Raw genomic sequence first — 20,283 nt, 5'->3', positions numbered from 1 at the left:
GTAGTTCTCCTTGAAGAGGTGCTTCACATCCCTTGTAAGTTGGATTCCTAGGTATTTTATTCTCTTTGAAGCAATTGTGAATGGGAGTTCACTCATGATTTGGCTCTCTGTTTGTCTGTTGTTGGTGTATAGGAATGCTTGTGATTTTTGTACATTGATTTTGTATCCTGAGACTTTGCTGAAGTTGCTTATCAGCTTAAGGAGATTTTGGGCTGAGACGATGGGGTTTTCTAGATAAACAATCATGTCATCTGCAAACAGGGACAATTTGGCTTCCTCTTTTCCTAATCGAATACCCTTTATTTCCTTCTCCTGCCTGATTGCCCTGGCCAGAACTTCCAACACTATGTTGAATAGGAGCGGTGAGAGAGGGCATCCCTGTCTTGTGCCAGTTTTCAAAGGGAATGCTTCCAGTTTTTGCCCATTCAGTATGATATTGGCTGTGGGTTTGTCATAGATAGCTCTTATTATTTTGAAATACGTCCCATCAATACCTAATTTATTGAGAGTTTTTAGCATGAAGGGTTGTTGAATTTTGTCAAAGGCTTTTTCTGCATCTATTGAGATAATCATGTGGTTTTTGTCTTTGGTTCTGTTTATATGCTGGATTACATTTATTGATTTGCGTATATTGAACCAGCCTTGCATCCCAGGGATGAAGCCCACTTGATCATGGTGGATAAGCTTTTTGATGTGCTGCTGGATTCCGTTTGCCAGTATTTTATTGAGGATTTTTGCATCAATGTTCATCAAGGATATTGGTCTAAAATTCTCTTTTTTGGTTGTGTCTCTGCCCGGCTTTGGTATCAGAATGATGCTGGCCTCATAAAATGAGTTAGGGAGGATTCCCTCTTTTTCTATTGATTGGAATAGTTTCAGAAGGAATGGTACCAGTTCCTCCTTGTACCTCTGGTAGAATTCGGCTGTGAATCCATCTGGTCCTGGACTCTTTTTGGTTGGTAAACTATTGATTATTGCCACAATTTCAGCTCCTGTTATTGGTCTATTCAGAGATTCAACTTCTTCCTGGTTTAGTCTTGGGAGAGTGTATGTGTCGAGGAATGTATCCATTTCTTCTAGATTTTCTAGTTTATTTGCGTAGAGGTGTTTGTAGTATTCTCTGATGGTAGTTTGTATTTCTGTGGGATCAGTGGTGATATCCCCTTTATCATTTTTTATTGCGTCTATTTGATTCTTCTTTTTTTCTTTATTAGTCTTGCTAGCGGTCTATCAATTTTGTTGATCCTTTCAAAAAACCAGCTCCTGGATTCATTAATTTTTTGAAGGGTTTTTTGTGTCTCTATTTCCTTCAGTTCTGCTCTGATTTTAGTTATTTCTTGCCTTCTGCTAGCTTTTGAATGTGTTTGCTCTTGCTTTTCTAGTTCTTTTAATTGTGATGTTAGGGTGTCAATTTTGGATCTTTCCTGCTTTCTCTTGTGGGCATTTAGTGCTATAAATTTCCCTCTACACACTGCTTTGAATGCGTCCCAGAGATTCTGGTATGTTGTGTCTTTGTTCTCGTTGGTTTCAAAGAACATCTTTATTTCTGCCTTCATTTCGTTATGTACCCAGTAGTCATTCAGGAGCAGGTTGTTCAGTTTCCATGTAGTTGAGCGGCTTTGAGTGAGATTCTTAATCCTGAGTTCTAGTTTGATTGCACTGTGGTCTGAGAGATAGTTTGTTATAATTTCTGTTCTTTTACATTTGCTGAGGAGAGCTTTACTTCCAAGTATGTGGTCAATTTTGGAATAGGTGTGGTGTGGTGCTGAAAAAAATGTATATTCTGTTGATTTGGGGTGGAGAGTTCTGTAGATGTCTATTAGGTCCACTTGGTGCAGAGCTGAGTTCAATTCCTGGGTATCCTTGTTGACTTTCTGTCTCGTTGATCTGTCTAATGTTGACAGTGGGGTGTTAAAGTCTCCCATTATTAATGTGTGGGAGTTTAAGTCTCTTTGTAGGTCACTCAGGACTTGCTTTATGAATCTGGCTGCTCCTGTATTGGGTGCATAAATATTTAGGATAGTTAGCTCCTCTTGTTGAATTGATCCCTTTACCATTATGTAATGGCCTTCTTTGTCTCTTTTGATCTTTGTTGGTTTAAAGTCTGTTTTATCAGAGACTAGGATTGCAACCCCTGCCTTTTTTTGTTTTCCATTTGCCTGGTAGATCTTCCTCCATCCTTTTATTTTGAGCCTATGTGTGTCTCTGCACGTGAGATGGGTTTCCTGAATACAGCACACTGATGGGTCTTGACTCTTTATCCAACTTGCCAGTCTGTGTCTTTTAATTGGAGAATTTAGTCCATTTACATTTAAAGTTAATATTGTTGTGTGTGAATCTGATCCTGTCATTATGATGTTAGCTGGTGATTTTGCTCGTTAGTTGATGCAGTTTCTTCCTAGTCTTGATGGTCTTTACATTTTGGCATGATTTTGCAGCGGCTGGTACCGGTTGTTCCTTTCCATGTTTAGCGCTTCCTTCAGGAGCTCTTTTAGGGCAGGCCTGGTGGTGACAAAATCTCTCAGCATTTGCTTGTCTGTAAAGTATTTTATTTCTCCTTCACTTATGAAGCTTAGTTTGGCTGGATATGAAATTCTGGGTTGAAAATTCTTTTCTTTAAGAATGTTGAATATTGGCCCCCACTCTCTTCTGGCTTGTAGGGTTTCTGCCGAGAGATCCGCTATTAGTCTGATGGGCTTCCCTTTGAGGGTAACCCAACCTTTCTGTCTGGCTGCCCTTAACACTTTTTCCTTCATTTCAACTTTGGTGAATCTGACAATTATGTGTCTTGGAGTTGCTCTTCTCGAGGAGTATCTTTGTGGCGTTCTCTGTATTTCCTGAATCTGAACGTTGGCCTGCCTTGCTAGATTGGGGAAGTTCTCCTGGATAATATCCTGCAGAGTGTTTTCCAACTTGGTTTCATTCTTCGCATCACTTTCAGGTACACCAATCAGACGTAGATTTGGTCTTTTCACATAGTCCCATATTTCTTGGAGGCTTTGCTCATTTCTTTTTATTCTTTTTTCTCTAGACTTCCCTTCTCGCTTCATTTCATTCATTTCATCTTCCATTGCTGATACCCTTTCTTCCAGTTGATCGCATCGGCTCCTGAGGCTTCTGCATTCTTCACGTAGTTCTCGAGCCTTGGTTTTCAGCTCCATCAGCTCCTTTAAGCACTTCTCTGTATTGGTTATTCTAGTTATACATTCTTCTAAATTTTTTTCAAAGTTTTCAACTTCTTTGCCTTTGGTTTGAATGTCCTCCTGTAGCTCAGAGTAATTTGATCGTCTGAAGCCTTCCTCTCTCAGCTCGTCAAAATCATTCTCCATCCAGCTTTGTTCCGTTGCTGGTGAGGAACTGCGTTCCTTTGGAGGAGGAGAGGCGCTCTGCATTTTAGAGTTTCCTGTTTTTCTGTTCTGTTTTTTCCCCATCTTTGTGGTTTTATCTACTTTTGGTCTTTGATGATGGTGATGTACAGATGGGTTTTCGGTGTGGATGTCCTTTCTGTTTGTTAGTTTTCCTTCTAACAGACAGGACCCTCAGCTGCAGGTCTGTTGGAATACCCTGCCGTGTGAGGTGTCAGTGTGCCCCTGCTGGGGGGTGCCTCCCAGTTAGGCTGCTCGGGGGTCAGGGGTCAGGGACCCACTTGAGGAGGCAGTCTGCCCGTTCTCAGATCTCCATTTGCGTGCTGGGAGAACCACTGCTCTCTTCAAAGCTGTCAGACAGGGACATTTAAGTCTGCAGAGGTTACTGCTGTCTTTTTGTTTGTCTGTGCCCTGCCCCCAGAGGTGGAGCCTACAGAGGCAGGCAGGCCTCCTTGAGCTGTGGTGGGCTCCACCCAGTTCGAGCTTCCTGGCTGCTTTGTTTACCTAAGCAAGCCTGGGCAATGGCGGGCGCCCCTCCCCCAGCCTCGCTGCCGCCTTGCAGTTTGATCTCAGACTGCTGTGCTAGCAATCAGCGAGATTCCGTGGGCGTAGGACCCTCCGAGCCAGGCGTGGGATATAGTCTCGTGGTGCGCCGTTTTTTAAGCCGGTCTGAAAAGCGCAATATTCGGGTGGGAGTGACCCGATTTTCCAGGTGCGTCCGTCACCCCTTTCTTTGACTCGGAAAGGGAACTCCCTGACCCCTTGCGCTTCCCAGGTGAGGCAATGCCTCGCCCTGCTTCGGCTCCCGCACGGTGCGTGCACACACTGACCTGCGCCCACTGTCTGGCACTCCCTAGTGAGATAAACCCGGTACCTCAGATGGAAATGCAGAAATCACCGTCTTCTGCGTCGCTCACGCTGGGAGCTGTAGACTGGAGCTGTTCCTCAGCTATTTCTTAAATATTAGTTTATTTCCCGTTAATGTACAACTTTGCAAAGCATGTATTGTAATTCCCAGTTTACCTATGTGGGAGTTAAGAGAATTTAAGTCATTTGTCTAAGAGTCATATAGCCATAAGTGAGAATGTGAGAGATTTTATCTGAGACTAGAATTTTATATTAATTATAACTGAATACATCATTTGTTTTTAAGTACTACTAGTTAAAATATGAGTGAAACATTTGTGTTCCTAATTGTTACATTTAAAAGTTCAATTGTACAATTTCCATTTTATCCGAGAATTTAGGTAATAATGTGTGGCTGCTGATAATGGGGGTGTGTGTGGTGGGGCGAGAGGGAACAGGGGTGAAGATCAATGGGAAAATTTTCTGTAGAAATTTTATTTCAAGTATCTAAATATTAAGTAACCACTTTGATAGAGATCCTCATTTGGTTCACGTCTTTGATTCATTAAGAGGTTATAGACCAGAAAATAAGATATGTATATGTTATATACATATATATGTATATATATAATATATACATGAAAATAATATATATGTACGTATTATATACATATATATTATACATACATATGTATAATATATATTATATATACATAGATAATATATATTATACATATAATATATATTATAATAATATGTCATATAATGAAACACATATTTGATAGAAACATCATTTTTAAAAGAAGAATGCAGTGTAAAGACTGAATGTAACCATGATCATCTACCCATAATGAACTACTTTGCGAGTAAAACTGTTGATAGAATAGACATATCCTAATTTCAGTGCAATGTACGTGATGATAAGTATTACAGAAATTTGTGTCTCAAGCCGAAGTACATAGAAGACCTTTCACAAATGGTTGTTGAATAAATAAATGAATGAATGAATTCAACTGTTTCACCCTCCTGCTTCTGCCAAGGTCGCCAATATTCTTTTACTTTTTGGTTTCTGAAGAACTTACTAAATCTGGTGACTTGACTTCATGAAACTCTCCTCCTTAACTTCTAAGACATCACTGAATTTTTGTTTCCCCATCTCCTTTTGTGATCATTTCATCACTGTCACCTTTACTGACTGTTCCTCTTTTACACATCTCTTAAATGCAGGTTATTTACTGGATTCCCTTGCTCACCTCCTCCAATTATAGTCACTCTCTCTGGGTGATCCAAATCAGTGTCATGGCATCAAATATCATACTTATATTGAAGAAAGAGAAAGAGAGAGGGAAGAAGGTAAGAAAGAAAAAGAAAGAAAGAAAAGCAGGATTAGCTGTTGGAAAAACCAACCTAATATCCCAATGTCACCTCATATCAATATGTTTAAAATAGAACCATATACTTTTCTTACTGATATTGATCTCCCCCAGTATTCTACATTTAATGGGTGTTACTGTTTTCTGTATTTGCTTAAGCCCAAATTTTAGAAATCCTTTTACATTCCTCCCTTTTCCAGAGTATCTATGTTCAATTAATCTCTATAACTATTAATGTTTCCTCACTAATGTCTGTCCTGTCTTCCTTTCAACTGCCTTAGTTCAGTTCCTTAGAATCTTTCACTTAGAGCATTATTTCTCCCTCCTATCTGAACTCCTCTGGCTGAGGTTTCCTCTCCCTCTGTAGATACTCACATGCTGCCCCTAAATGTAATATTCTTTACCCAGATCATTTCACTTTTCTACCTAAGACCTCTCTGCCTCACCATCACTGTAGTGTAAAGCTTGAAATCTTTAGCCTGGAATGTTAGGTCTTTTGTAACCTGGTCATGACTTGTTTCTCTAGTCACCATTTCTCCCTTTAAAATTTTGTGCCAAGCACACTTAACTCTCTGTTCTCTGAACACACCACTCGCTTTCAGAACACAGTGCCTGGAATATCCTGCTCTACCTCCTCCTCTTAAGAAACCGTTGCTCATCATTCAGCAGCAGTTCAAAAGTACCTTATCCATGGCCTTTCCTCACTCCCTAGGGCAATTAGTTGTTCTGTTTTCTTCTCCCGAAGGACTTGTACTCACACAGTGATTATAGCAGTGGTTACATGTGATAGTAATAATTGGTTTTGATATCAATATTCTACACTGTACTGTTTTATTTTTCTGTCCCTCCATCCCAAATATAATAAATGCACAATAAGTTGAATTTATACAAGCATAAATTAATGTTACATGTCAGAATTTTATTAAAACATCCATTTAAAATTATCGTATATCTTCTTTCAGCTTAAAATTATAGTGATCAATGTAATAATGATTTACACTATTTCAAAATGCTGGTAAATCCTATGTAATTTTAATTAAGATAAATTATTTATTTAAATAACTTATTTTTTAAAATAATAATCATATAATTTGCATGAGTATGCTAAGGTTTATCAAATCAAATTTCATCTCTTACTCTAGATCTTGGGATTAGTGCTGCAGGCCTTCATAGTAAGGCCATTAGTTATGATTTCTCTTTTTATTGCTATGTCTACAAATTACAGGTCTACCCATGTATTTTTTAAATATTTAAATATGATTTGACTTGAAGATTATAGATATGTGATAATTATGTTATAAAAAGTAAATATTCCTCAAGGAAGAATCTATTGGCCTCTGTTAGTAAAATCTATGACTTTAGTAATGGAGTTTTCTGAAGATATTATGGATTTCAAATATCTCCTCTACTTTCTTTCCAATTTCCACCTCAGTGTACTAGGAACAACCATAATTAGCTTCTATTCTAGCAATTACAACATTTTTCCTGGTTTTGGTAATCATGTTTTCTTTAATTCATTCATTGATTCATTGAGTTAATGGAGTAAACTCTTTCAATATCTGTACTGTGAAGATCCTGAAAGAGATGCAATTCATGGTGATTAAAGGCCACAGTGCACCTCTCATCACAGCCATTACAGACTTCTCACATCAGGTTTCTCCCCTCCCCTCCTCCCCTCCCCTCCCCTTATCTCCTCTTCTTTTCTTTGTTTGTTTGGGATGGAGTCTCAATCTGTCACCCAGGCTACAGTGCAATGGCATGCTCTTGGCTCACTGTAACCACTGCTACCCAGACTCAAGCGATTCGCCTGCCTCAGCCTCCCAAGTAGCTGGGATTACAGGCACCCAGCTGTAATCAAAATACAAAATTAGCCTAGCTAATTTTTGTATTTTTAGTGTAGACGGGGTTTCACCATGTTGGCCAGGCTGGTCTCAAACCCTTGACCTCAGGTGATCTGCCCGCCTCGGCCTCCCAAACTGCTGGGATTACAGGTGTGAGCCACCGCGCCTGCCCCTCACATCAGGTTCCTATTGGCCAACAGATTTTCAAGGCGTTGTGTTACTAAAAACACATCATAAAAGATTTTTTGTAATAAACAAGTTTTAAATGAAAAAAGAAATCAGTATACTGAGTATCATGAAAAAGAAATAAAGTAGGGAATTCAGTAGATAAAATAGCTAATAAATAAATGTAGTATAAAATTTCTAAAGAGTATATAGGAGGAGATTTGGAAAATATTATTTATGCAATCCCACTATGAAACTGTCTATCTGGAAGGAAGGGCAAATTTCACAAATTCAACAAACTTTTATTTGAAATGTATAAATAAAAGGAATTTCTTTTACTTAATTTTTTGCCCTCAAATGATGTGTTCTCTGATAGTGTGAGTGTATATGCAAGATACCACCCAGAACTATAATATAGAAATAGTTAACCAAAATTATAATTTTCAGGTCTATTACAATGAACACGATCATCATACTCCTTCATCCTGTGGTTTCTATAGTTGATTTATTTTGCCTCTAAATATGTATTTAGGTAGAAAGGTGAGAAAGAAAGAATATTTGTTTAAAAGTGTTCTTTATGTGGGTACCAGGGAGAGACTATAGGATTCACATTTTTTTTTTTTTTTATTTGAGACGGGGTCTGACTCTGTCACCCAGGCTGGAGTGCAGTGGCTCCATCACCGCTAACTGCAGCCTCAACCTCCCAGGCTTATGCGATCCTCCCACCTCAGCCGCCCCAGTGTCTGGGAATACAGGAGCACACCACCATACCTGACTAATTTTTGTAATTTTTGTAGAGATGGGATTTCACCATGTTGCCCAGACTGGTCTCGAACTCCTGAGCTCAAGCAATCCACCCACCTCGGCCTCCCAAAGTGCTAGGATTAAAACGCAATTTTTTTTTAAACGAGAGGAAAGTAAGTAACATTCATCAGATTCTCAAAAGGACCCATAATCACCCCAAAATTTAAGGTCCTAAAAAGCAGGGGGTGGAAGAGAGACAATGAATGAGATCAGAAAGGCCATAATTCCAAGGTAATAATTAAGAGTACTTTTGAAGCCCAAAATTAAAAATAAAAAGAATTCTAAAATAAAAGTTTATTAAAAAATTAATTGGCTCTCTAAAACTTTGCTAAGTGTTTTGTTTAATATTTGAAATACAGATAAGGGTATAATTTAAATAGAGTATTTATAATTTAAGTGTTCAATAATAGCATTTGCTACAAACAACTTTTGGGAAAGTTAGTTTTAAATCTACACCTAACAAAATCATCTCAGTCAAGACTGGCCTTGTGTATTCATACAAACTTTACACTGAAACCTGATTTTAGGATGCCTAAAACTGTAATTTGTATTGGATTTACTATTGAGGAGAATTAAATATATATATATTATATATGCTTTACACATATGTGTGTGTAAATACATACACACACATATCTCTCCTTTGCTCATAGAGACTGTACATAGATCAATAAGATGTTTCAGAAACAAAAGCAAAGATATTAAAAACCATTCACCCACGTCATCAAGACCTTATTTTCCCAAATGATTTAGAAAAAGTGCCAGTCAAATCAACTGCAATAATATTTGCATTAAAATTATTCAGTCATTTTTTAATATAGCATATGAGCCATTCTTCTTAGAGTTTTGAGAGCTTACTTAATAAATGAATTACAGCTCCTTTTTACTGAAGTCACTTCCTGATAAACAGCCAACATGAAGAAATAAATAAATATAAGGCAGTTTGTGAATTCCAGGCTTCTTGGCTAGTCATAATTGGTGTGTTGTTATCTTGGCTTGGGGACAATAGTTGTAATTGCTTTTTTCTAAACAGCTGAATTCAATCCAACCCAGAATGTCATAAGTTTATGGATCTGTTATTTAAAAATTGAGATTAGCAAAGAAGACAAATGCAAGTGGAATAACATTTTTTAAACCTTTCCTTTTTCTCCACCCTCCATTCTTGTTTCACCAAATTGGAATCATCCCGACTTTAAAGGAATCAGGGTGAACTGCACTTTCCCAGCCACTGTTTGTCCATCAAGTTAAATAAGTAAATATGTAGCTAGAAAATGTCTTTCCTTTTGCATATGTGGCATTTTATGCGTATTAAAATGTGAATTAGTTTGCTTAAAACTATGGTTATTACATCATTATAAATATATCTATGTACCACTATGGTAGATAAGTTTCTAAGAGATATTTTAAATATGTCATAATTATTACATATCTTAAGTTAGAACTTTACTAGATTTGAACAAATAAAAAATTGTTGATCATAATATTGCCTTCTTTCAAAACAATATTATTAATTCAATGTAAATTAAAATTATATTTATAGTATTTGTTACTGTTCAAAATGATCAATAATCCTGATGAATTTTTAAATTATTCAATTTATAAAAGGAAATTGAAGAAAAAAGAGGGGTATATGCTGAAGTAGAGAGAAAGAGAAATGTCATACACATAAGGAAAAATCTGAGAACATCCAGGTCTTCAGCAACAAATTTCAAATTTCAAGTATAAGAGAATATGCAGGTTAAGTGGAGATTTTTTAATAAAAGGACAAATGAGCATTGATGTGAAAAACAAAGCCAAAACATTGTAATGTGACTAACACTTTCACCAGGAATTCTTCTAATAGGATAGATAAGAGGGGGCAAATGAACTCAATTTTCTCTCAAAGAAATACACAGAAATATTTTGCAAAAGTTCGATTATGAAAAGAGTAAAAGAAGGAGGAGATAGGGAAGACTGAAATTTCATGCCAAAGGGCCTGGACAGATGATAGTTAAAATCACAAAAGAGAAGGGATAGTGAGAGAACATTGAAAAGAAAACAGATGGTCTGAGATCAAATATTGATAATCCATAGCAGAAAAGTTATTACTATTCATTATAAAATTATAACATGAGTATAGCGTATTCTGTGTCAACAACGTTTTTATTTGCATGTTGCCCCATTTAAGTTGGTAGGTAATAGGAATGACTACACAAGAGCAGTGAAAAGCTGAGGTCAACCAAACAGTAAATTATAATTTAGACAGGAAAAAATTAGAGAGCATTTAATACCATTTATTTAGTACTACTCTGTGCTCTGTACATGATGCTACGTTTTCTAAATCTATCTTTTAAATCTTCACAATAAATATTTTTTAGATAGGCATTATGACTCCACTTTGCAAATAAAAAAACTGAAATTCGCAGAGCTTTTGTAACTTTCTTAACATCACATAACTAAGAAATAGCAGAGGTAGCATTCATCTCAGATGTGACTGCATAGAAACACTTAATATATTAAAAAGTCTTAGCTCAATAAAAGCTGAGATATCTTTCTGCAATAGTAAAACTCAAATGTCTTGGCCACTCATTCCCCTTTTAGCACTGTACACTTTTTGTTAAAAAGTAAATGAATCAAAAATAACCTATAAATTCTATGAACTAAGAAAAAGATATAGTTAGGTAAATCCGCTTATTTAATGTGGTCTATATTTTAGATACTCTTCTAAGTACTTTCCAATGTAATCTTCACAACTTCTCTGATATTACAATAATTTCATTCCTACACTTGTCTTTGCAATACTCAAGGTCTCAAAGACAGAAGTAGGACACAAGGTCTGCATATTTCTCTCCGCTCAGATGGAGGAAAGTGACAATAGTAATAGCAGCTAGCATTTTGTGTAATGCTTCTATATAAGATGTATCCTAAGCACTCTACATACATTAACTCAGTCAATCCTCACAATGACATTATAAAGTGGGAAAAATACTATGATCTTTATTTTATCAATGAGTAAAATAAGGTATAGAGTAGTCAAGCAGTTTCCAGAAGGTTACAGAGATGAAAAGCAACATATCCAGAATGTGAGTGGAGGTACTCTGGACTAACTGTTCAAGTTAACTAACTAGCGTTAGCTAATGGTCTCAACCAACACGGTCTCAGAAGCCTGCTGAGGTCTGGGCTACAGAAAATGTTCATTTAAAGAAACAAAACATAAGAACAGGATAAAGAGCTACATTTCTACTTGTGCCCCACTCCCTACCAACAAAACCTAACAAAGTACAGAGAAAATTTACATAAGCTTCTATTTATATTTTACGCATTTTTTGAAGTGTATGAGGGAAAAACAGATTTTACAAATATTAAAACAAAGAGCAGTTAAACTAAAAACACAGCTAACTCTTGTTAATATTTTTATATCTAGCACTGAAATGACAAGAAAGACTATAAGAATTTCTAATTTTACGTGTTCCAAGCATGAATTTACCTAAATATTCAGACAAAGAGAAGAGGAAGAGAAGATGCTCTTTTGTTTGCTGTTGAAGTATGAGAACTATAGTTCTGAAAATACAAGTATCAATGAAATGTATACTGTTTATAAATGCCACATAAAATTAGTCCAGGATTTTTTTTTTTTTTTTTTTTTTTTTACTTTCTGAAGGCAAAAGGGTGTGGTTTTGTGATTATCTCTATGCTTTTCTTTAATTAATTGGGGTTTCTTCCTTGTGGTGCAATAATGATATAAAAATTTTGAATCACAATTTTACATGGGTATAACCAACACATTAAAGAATGACCGAATTCTTAAAAAATTGTTTCTGCTAAATATAGACTGACAATTGAAACATAGTATATACCATCTGTAATTTCATTTATAATTAATGCTTAGGGTCCAAACAAATATCAGACAAAGCAACACTGCACGCATAACCATTCAATTCTTCCCTAAGTACTGTGAGAAGTTCCCTTAATGTGATTAATTCCACAGAACTCATATTAAAGTTATTCTGGTTTTAGCAGTTACTAAACTGAACTAAACTATCTTTCATCTCCTGCACTTTGCACAGGACCACTAAACAAAGCAAATTCCAGAGCTGATAACATCCTTATTCTTGGCTGTCTCTATTTAAGTAAAAATATTTTTCTATAGATGATAACATGGCTTTCTGGGAAACACCAAAAATAAAAGAAAGCTGGTAATAGTATCTATGCTTTATATGAAGGAGAGTCTTTCTTTCACTCTCTTTATTTCTCTCTATTTCTGTTTCCATTTCTCTGTCTCCTGAAATCTACTATGGTTTAGTAGATCTTACATTTTGCCAGTGTCAGATTTTGAAACAAACATAAAGAATATTTCTTACATTCTTTGCTATGATCCTAAAAAATGATTTTTTTAACCTACATTAACTTATAAGTTAACTCATACTTTTACATTTATCATGTATTTGTATTAGTCTGCTTTTATGCTACTAATAGAGATATACCCAAGACTGGGTAATTTATAAAGGAAAGAGGTTTAATGGACTCACAGTTCCACATGGCTGGAGAGGCCTCACAATCATGGTGGAAGGCAAAGGAAGAGCAAAGTCACATCTTACATGGTGGCAGGCAAGATAGCGTGTGCAGGGGAACTCCCCTTTATAAAACCATCAGATCTCATGAGACTTATTCACTATGATGAGAACAGCAAGGGAAAGACCCACCCCCATGATTCAATTACCTCTCACCGGATCCTTCCCATGACATGTGGGGATTATGGGAGCTATAATTCAAGATGAGATTTGGGTGGGGACACAGCCAAAACAGATAAGTATTACTTTCAGGTTCTCTTTGGCAAGCCATCATTTGTAGGCTAAAGAGTACCCTTAAGATATGTTTCATGTAGTTAATGATTTTCTTGAAGATATCAAAGAAGCTGGATTTTATTGATATACCCATTTCATTAACTGACTCCTTATGAATTAGGGCAAATATTACTTCCTCAGAGCAATCTTTTCAAACACCTTCTTCAATGATTCTTTCTGTCCCTCTTTCTCATCCAGTTACTCTCCATTGTATTAGCCTGTGTTATGATTTGGCTCTGTATCCCCACCCAAATCTCATCCTGAATTGTAATTCCCAATACTGGAGGTGGGGACTGGTGGGAGGTGATTGGATCATGTGGGGGTGGGGGTTCTAATGGTTTAGCACTATCCTCCTAGTGCTGTCTCATGATAGAATTCTCATGAGATCTGGTTGTTTGAAAGTGTATAGCACCTCCCACTTCACTCTCTCTCTTCCTCCTGCTCCAACCATGTAAGAGGTACTTCCTTCTCCTTTGCCTTCCACCATGATTGTAAGTTTCCTGAGGCCTCTCGATCCATGCTTTTTGTACAGCCTGCAGAACTGTGAGTCAATTAAACATTTTTTCTTTATAAATTACCCAACCTCAGGTAGTTATTTATAGCAATGTGAGAATGGACTAATATAGAAAATTTGTTTTCTTCAATCATTATTATTTTTAATTCATTTGCTTATATGGACTGTTTGCACCTACTAAAACGTAACCGCCATAAGATCAGGGATATTTTCTGTCTAATAATTGCTGTTTCATTAGTGTCTCATGATAGGAGCTCACTTGAGCACATGAATGAATAAATGAATGAAAATACTAATTATTGGTGATTATGATGTGGAATATTTGTTTTAGGTATCTGATATCATTCTTATTTGCTGCACATCCCCATAATTTTCTACCTATTATCTTGTTTCACCAATTATTGGTGGCAACTTGTAAAGATATGCCAGTCAAGTAAAGTGTATGAGCATGAAACTAAAAATCAATATAACGAATTGTGTTGTTCTAATGGAAAACACTAAAAACTTCATGTATTTATTTATTGACTCAACACTTATTTATTGACTACTTCATGTCAGTCAACTTGCTAGGTGCTATGGTTACAGTATGTATAAAATAGATAAACATGCAGAGAGTGTATATCTTTATGGAGCTTAGAATTTGTTTTGAGAGGGGTGGAACATAACTACCAATCAAATAACTAACATTGTATAGTATGTTATAGAAGGGGGAAGATAAGTGGTGTCTTACCTTACCTAGAGAAAGAGGAAGGAGGCTCAATAAGGCCTCTCTGAGGAAGTTATATTGAGAATCAGCTCTCAGTCAGCCAAATCAGCAAGTGAGAGCAGTAGGAAGATTGTTCAAATAAGGGGATCTAAATTTGGAAATTCAGTTAAACTTGAGATCTACTAATATACCCTGAATAATTAAACAGCTTACTGTTTTCTCTAAATGATTATGCATAGACACAAGTACATTATAGAGAACCAAAATAATTTATTAGTAGTATCTTCCAACTATCCTACAGAAGAAAAAATGTTTATAAGTGTGACTTAATCCTTTTGATCTCTTTGTGCTATTATGATAAGGATCATCTAATGGTATAATTTTAGAACATGAAGCATACTTTTATTAGCAGGAGGTCTCCTGTCTTCAGAAATGTATCTGTTTTCATTTTCATGAAGGGAGAATATTGACACATAGAATTCCCACAAAGTTACAGGAAATCAGAGAATTCTCATTGACAGTTTATCAAGAATAATCATTTGGACAACATTGGGTTAGGAAGATAAATGCTTCCCATTTTAGGTAGATACCTTAGCACAAATTGCCAATAAAGGACTATGGCCTGCCGTGGTGATTTAAATGAGTCATTTCTACTCCTTTGTGTTACCCCTCTTTTCATAACCAAATGGTTCCAAGACACCAGTAAGATAACATTAGCAACGTGGACAACTTTCATTAAGGGATTGTCCTTCTGGACATCATTCAATGAAAGATGTCCACATTGCTAATATTATTTAAATCATTTAAGTCACCACGCATTTGAATCACCACAGCAGGCCATGGTCCTTTTTTGACAATTTGTGCTAAGGTACCCATATAAAAGATTGTCCTTCGGGACATCTTTTAATGAAATAAACTAATATTTTAATAACAAAATAATTGTTTTACTATTCCTAATTATGACTTAAGCAAACAAATCCATTCTCTCTTATTAGAAATTATCATAGATTTCAGATCATTAGTAACTCTTACTATGAACTATGGGAAAAATGGAGATAAAACTTTCAAATTTTGTATTTTAGGTTGTGCATTAAAATGTGGGAATATTCTTGTCTAAAGAAACACAAAATCTGAAAATATACTATGATAGTAAATATAGTTAACATTTTTCTAACATATATGAGTATATTTCTTTTTCACTTTAAATGTAGTTGAGATTTTAACACAAGAAAACACTGAAATAATGGATATTTTAATATTGAAGAATTCAACCCAGATTTTTACAAGAAAGATATGCTTCCTATAAGGCAGAAGTGTTCCATTCCCATTCATATTGACTAAATATAATGTAAGATATGGGCTAGTTCAGAGAGTCATATTTTGTTTGAAAGAGAAAAAACCTTTAGCCTTCATCTAGATCCCTATAGTATAGCAGAAAAAAATAAAATTAAATATTAGTATAATTATGAGATATTCTTCCCTTTTTGGCATTTTATGGTAACCTTAGAAAAACCTAAAAACCACAGTTTTTTATTTAAATGCACATATTCCTCTAAAGTGTATGAAGTGAGATATTTTTTCTCCCGAGAACACTTTTGTAAGCTTATCTTCTTCATCCTTTGTGGTACAGATAAATAGAAGCTTTATAATTTTTCCTTTCCTTTTGGCTTGGAGAACTGGGGCACCTTGCAAAGATTTGCAGCTGGCAAATCTTTTCTTAGGTTAATGAATATTCATCACCATTTGCAAAGATAAGAAAACCCTCAGTTCTTTTAATGCATAAGAGAGTTTGTCTCATCCCTAATGACTGCTTCTTGCTTTTGAACACTGAGTTACACTGGTAGAGAATTAATAAAAGAAAACTTCCCTACAAAATATAGACAGGAAAAATGATTGAGTATGAGCCGTTGCAATTATAAAAACCATTTAATAATTTAATTTTTTAAAATTTTACAGTTGTAAATAATATTCTGTTGTTCTAGAATTTTGTTGTCACTTACAAGTACAGTGTATTGCATTAACATTAATAGGTATTCATCTTAAAATCACTTGAATGAATTCTGAAGTAGACTAAAAAATGCTCCCTTTGGACTTCAGCAGAAGAAACTAGTAGAAGACCATACCCTTAATTATTGAAATTAAGGTGTGCTTCATTGTCAACATCACCAGAATTTAATGGCAATTAATGTTCTTATTTGCTCTTCTGAGTAGAGTCACCAAGTTAATTATAATTACAAGTGTAAAACAAGAAGCTTTTAAAAAACTCTTACTATGTGGATATTGTGTCTAACATCAGTAAGGTTTTGGCTAATGGTATTTTTGAATTAAAACAAGATAGATTAAAAAACCCACTGCTGTAAAATAAAATTAAGTATAATCTAATTTAAGGCAAACAAGAATAACAAGAGAAAACAAATATTTATAATTAATTTCTCATTTGATTGCTTTGTCTTTTTTGTCATAAGGTGTTTTATATTACAAAGACAAAATCATTCCCCACTGGGATGTTGGTTCACCTAAAATATACAAAATGTAGTATATATTAAAAGAGAAAATTATAAAATTTTAAGTGTTTACTTAAAAATATGACCAGGTTATTACAATTAAAATAAATTACATAAAGAAGAAAAATGCATTTAATTATAAATACAAAAGATTGATACTTAACCATTGTATATAAGAATTAACTTATTCTTTTATGTTCCTAATATCTGAAGCCATTAAACAATTCTTCAGCATATCGTGCTCAATTATATAGTAATTATTTAGAAATGTTATGAGGCGTTAACTGTTACACACACATACACACACACACACACACACACACACACACAAAGATCTTTAGACTTTCCTGAACAGTACAACAACAAACTATTTTTGTTCAGACACTTTACACTGGGGGAAGCTATTTTTAGAGTGAATCACATCCTGGTCTTCAAAAACAATGGGATAAAAGTGGATACTAAATACAAGGGCAATATTTCTACTCTGAAAAGGAAATGTGTGTGTGTGTGTGCGCACATGCTCGCAAGTGCAATATCTTTCCAAAAATCTGTCAATGATTGACTGAATCCACTATATATTTTATAATCTGTTTTATCACCTGTGTACTATGCTTTCACATGATTCAAAGTTATTTGTTTTTATTGCTTCTTCTGAGTTCTTTCATAAATAATGTAATTCTACCTATTAGTGGTTTCGTTTGTTTTGAAAGTATAATTCTTGTTATTACCAAATTAAGAATTATTACTGTGTACAAATAATACACACCAACAGTGTGTTTACTACTGTGATCCCATTTCTCCTAAGCAACACTGAAATTTCTTTTAAAATCTTAGAGAAGTGTGCCCTTTACAAAAGGAAAATAGAATTTCTGTAAATCAAGTGGTCTGAGACAGCTTGCAAACAGATGGGAAGTTCCTGCTGCTTTTGAACTTTTGCCATGCAAAGTTAGTACACACAGAAAAGCACTCTTCGATGCTCACTTCTTTGTGTTTTCTTCTAAATGGCAATGGTGTTGTCCAGATGTATATTCTAAATGAATTTGCTTTTTTAAAAAATACAAAGAAGTCTTGCCAAATCATAGCTTTAAAAATAATACAGATTGCAGTGAATGGCTGTTTCTAAGGTCAACATGACGTTCGTAATTTTTACTCACTTTATCCTCCTAACAGAAAAAAAAATTAAATTACTATATAAGTTGTTAATGGAAAGAAACATATGTTTTTCTTTCTTCAGGTTAGTTTTCCCTGTTTATTTAGAATTGTGTTGCAATGTTAAAGATATACTTCTGAAATTAATAGAAAATACAATTTATTATGTCATGGTCTGTGGAAAACTTAGGACACAAGTATAAAATACTTTCGCTCCAGTTTGAAACATTTCTTCAAATGTTTAGATACTGGAAGCGGAAATAATAAACAGTACATTTTCAGAGTTTATGTTAGCCTTAATTTGTCAACAAAATTGCAGAAATATTATACTTGAACATTTGATACTTTAGCATACATTCATAAATGTATTGTTATTAAAATGGAAAGTCCTTTTAGGAACAAAGGGCAAATTTTGATTATGCCATTTAAAAATCTAAATTATATGGCTGCTTTCCATATAATCACTGAAAGCATTACAGACTTGGTTAAAACAGAAAATATTAGAAAAAAATTTTGGGGTACACTATAATAATTACTTTTTATTAATCTCAGAACTTTATGTTATATCAGCTAAAACCAAAATCAAGCAAAATATTCTTCAAGAGAAGAATGAATCCATAACAATTTATGATATGCTTTTTTTTTTCTTTTCTTTTTTTATTATACTTTCAAGTTTTAGGGTGCATGTGCCCAACGTGCAGGTTTGTTACATATGTATACATGTGCCATGTTGGTGTGCTGCACCCATTAACTCGTCATTTACATTGGGTATATGTCCTAATGCTATCCCTCCCCCATCCCTCCACCCCACAACAGGCCCCGGGTTCTGATGTTCCCCTTCCTGTGTCCAAGTGTTCTCATTGTTAAATTCCCACCTATGACTGAGAACATGCGGTGTTTGGTTTTTTGTCCTTGTGATAGTTTGCTGAGAATGATGGTTTCCAGCTTCATCCATGTCCTATGATATGCTTTTAAAATATAGATATGAAATTAAGCAATGGCTTCAGAAGGTTTATTTTTGGTACTTCAGTGGTTAAAATAATATTTCTCCACAAAGCCTTTCAACCATGATATTGGTATATGGGCTCTGTTATTAAATCAGTTAAAATGAGTAAGAGATTGCATAAAGCTTGCCTTCAGTAAGTAGTTCTCCTAACTTTTAATTTTAAAAGCAATATTAATTTTCTATCTTTGAACCAATATTAATATTAATTTTATATCTTTGAGCAATATTAATTTTCTGTCTTCGAAGCAATATGTTTTAGACATGCTACTTCACTGAGCACAATATACACTGATTAAAATTTAAGAAAGAGAAATGTAAACAAGTGCAATAATAATTAGAAAGCACTGAGTGTGACTCAAATAATTCAGAGAGTAATCCAATAATTAAAATAACCTACAAAGTAAATATTTACGTTTTGTTAGTGCCGAGGGAAAAACGTGTTTATTAGTAAAAAAGAAACCAAAAGGTTTTAATCTGGTAGGAGCAATTTTCTCTTTTGTCATTAGGGCTTCGAAAATAATAAAGAGAGGGCAGGGGAGAAGATGGATAGGTAAGCACTTGTAATGTGTATTTTAATTGTGGCTTTCTGATTATGCCCTTGTGCAAATATTATTAAAACAGCAGAAATGTTTAAAGTCCTGAGCATTGGCAGTTTTTTGACAGGCTTATGGGAACGATAGAGCTTCTTAGGACTTACTTCCTCTAATAATAAGGCCCCAATTCAAAGAATCCCTCTGTCATTGCAATACAAAAATACTTGTGTTAATTTTGGCTGTAATGATCACTTTAGTTACAAGTAGACAGTGAACTATAATTTGGTTGCAAAATGTTATGCTCTATGACAGTGCAAAAAACATATTCATCTATACTGAGGTAAGTACTAATAACATACTCATTCAACAAAAATGCTGGAGAGCCAAAACACTATTCTACATTTACCTTTGGAAACAACCTCACTACAAGACGGGGAGAAAAGATATATCAACCAAAAGTTTAATACAATGTTTTAAATTATACAAAGGAAATATATATAAAATGCTGTAAGTGCATCAAATAGGAAGAAGGCAGTAAGACTACAAATAGCAATGTTATTAGTAGATCATTCTCAACTTTAAATGCCATACTAATAACTTTGGGCAATGAAGAAATATCAAAAGGTTTGTTTTCCAACGGGACAAATCTCTTTT

Source organism: Pan paniscus, chromosome 13 (genome assembly GCF_029289425.2).
Source record: "Pan paniscus chromosome 13, NHGRI_mPanPan1-v2.0_pri, whole genome shotgun sequence".
In the NCBI taxonomy this organism is placed as follows: domain Eukaryota; kingdom Metazoa; phylum Chordata; class Mammalia; order Primates; family Hominidae; genus Pan; species Pan paniscus.
This window is presented reverse-complemented; position numbering follows the sequence as displayed.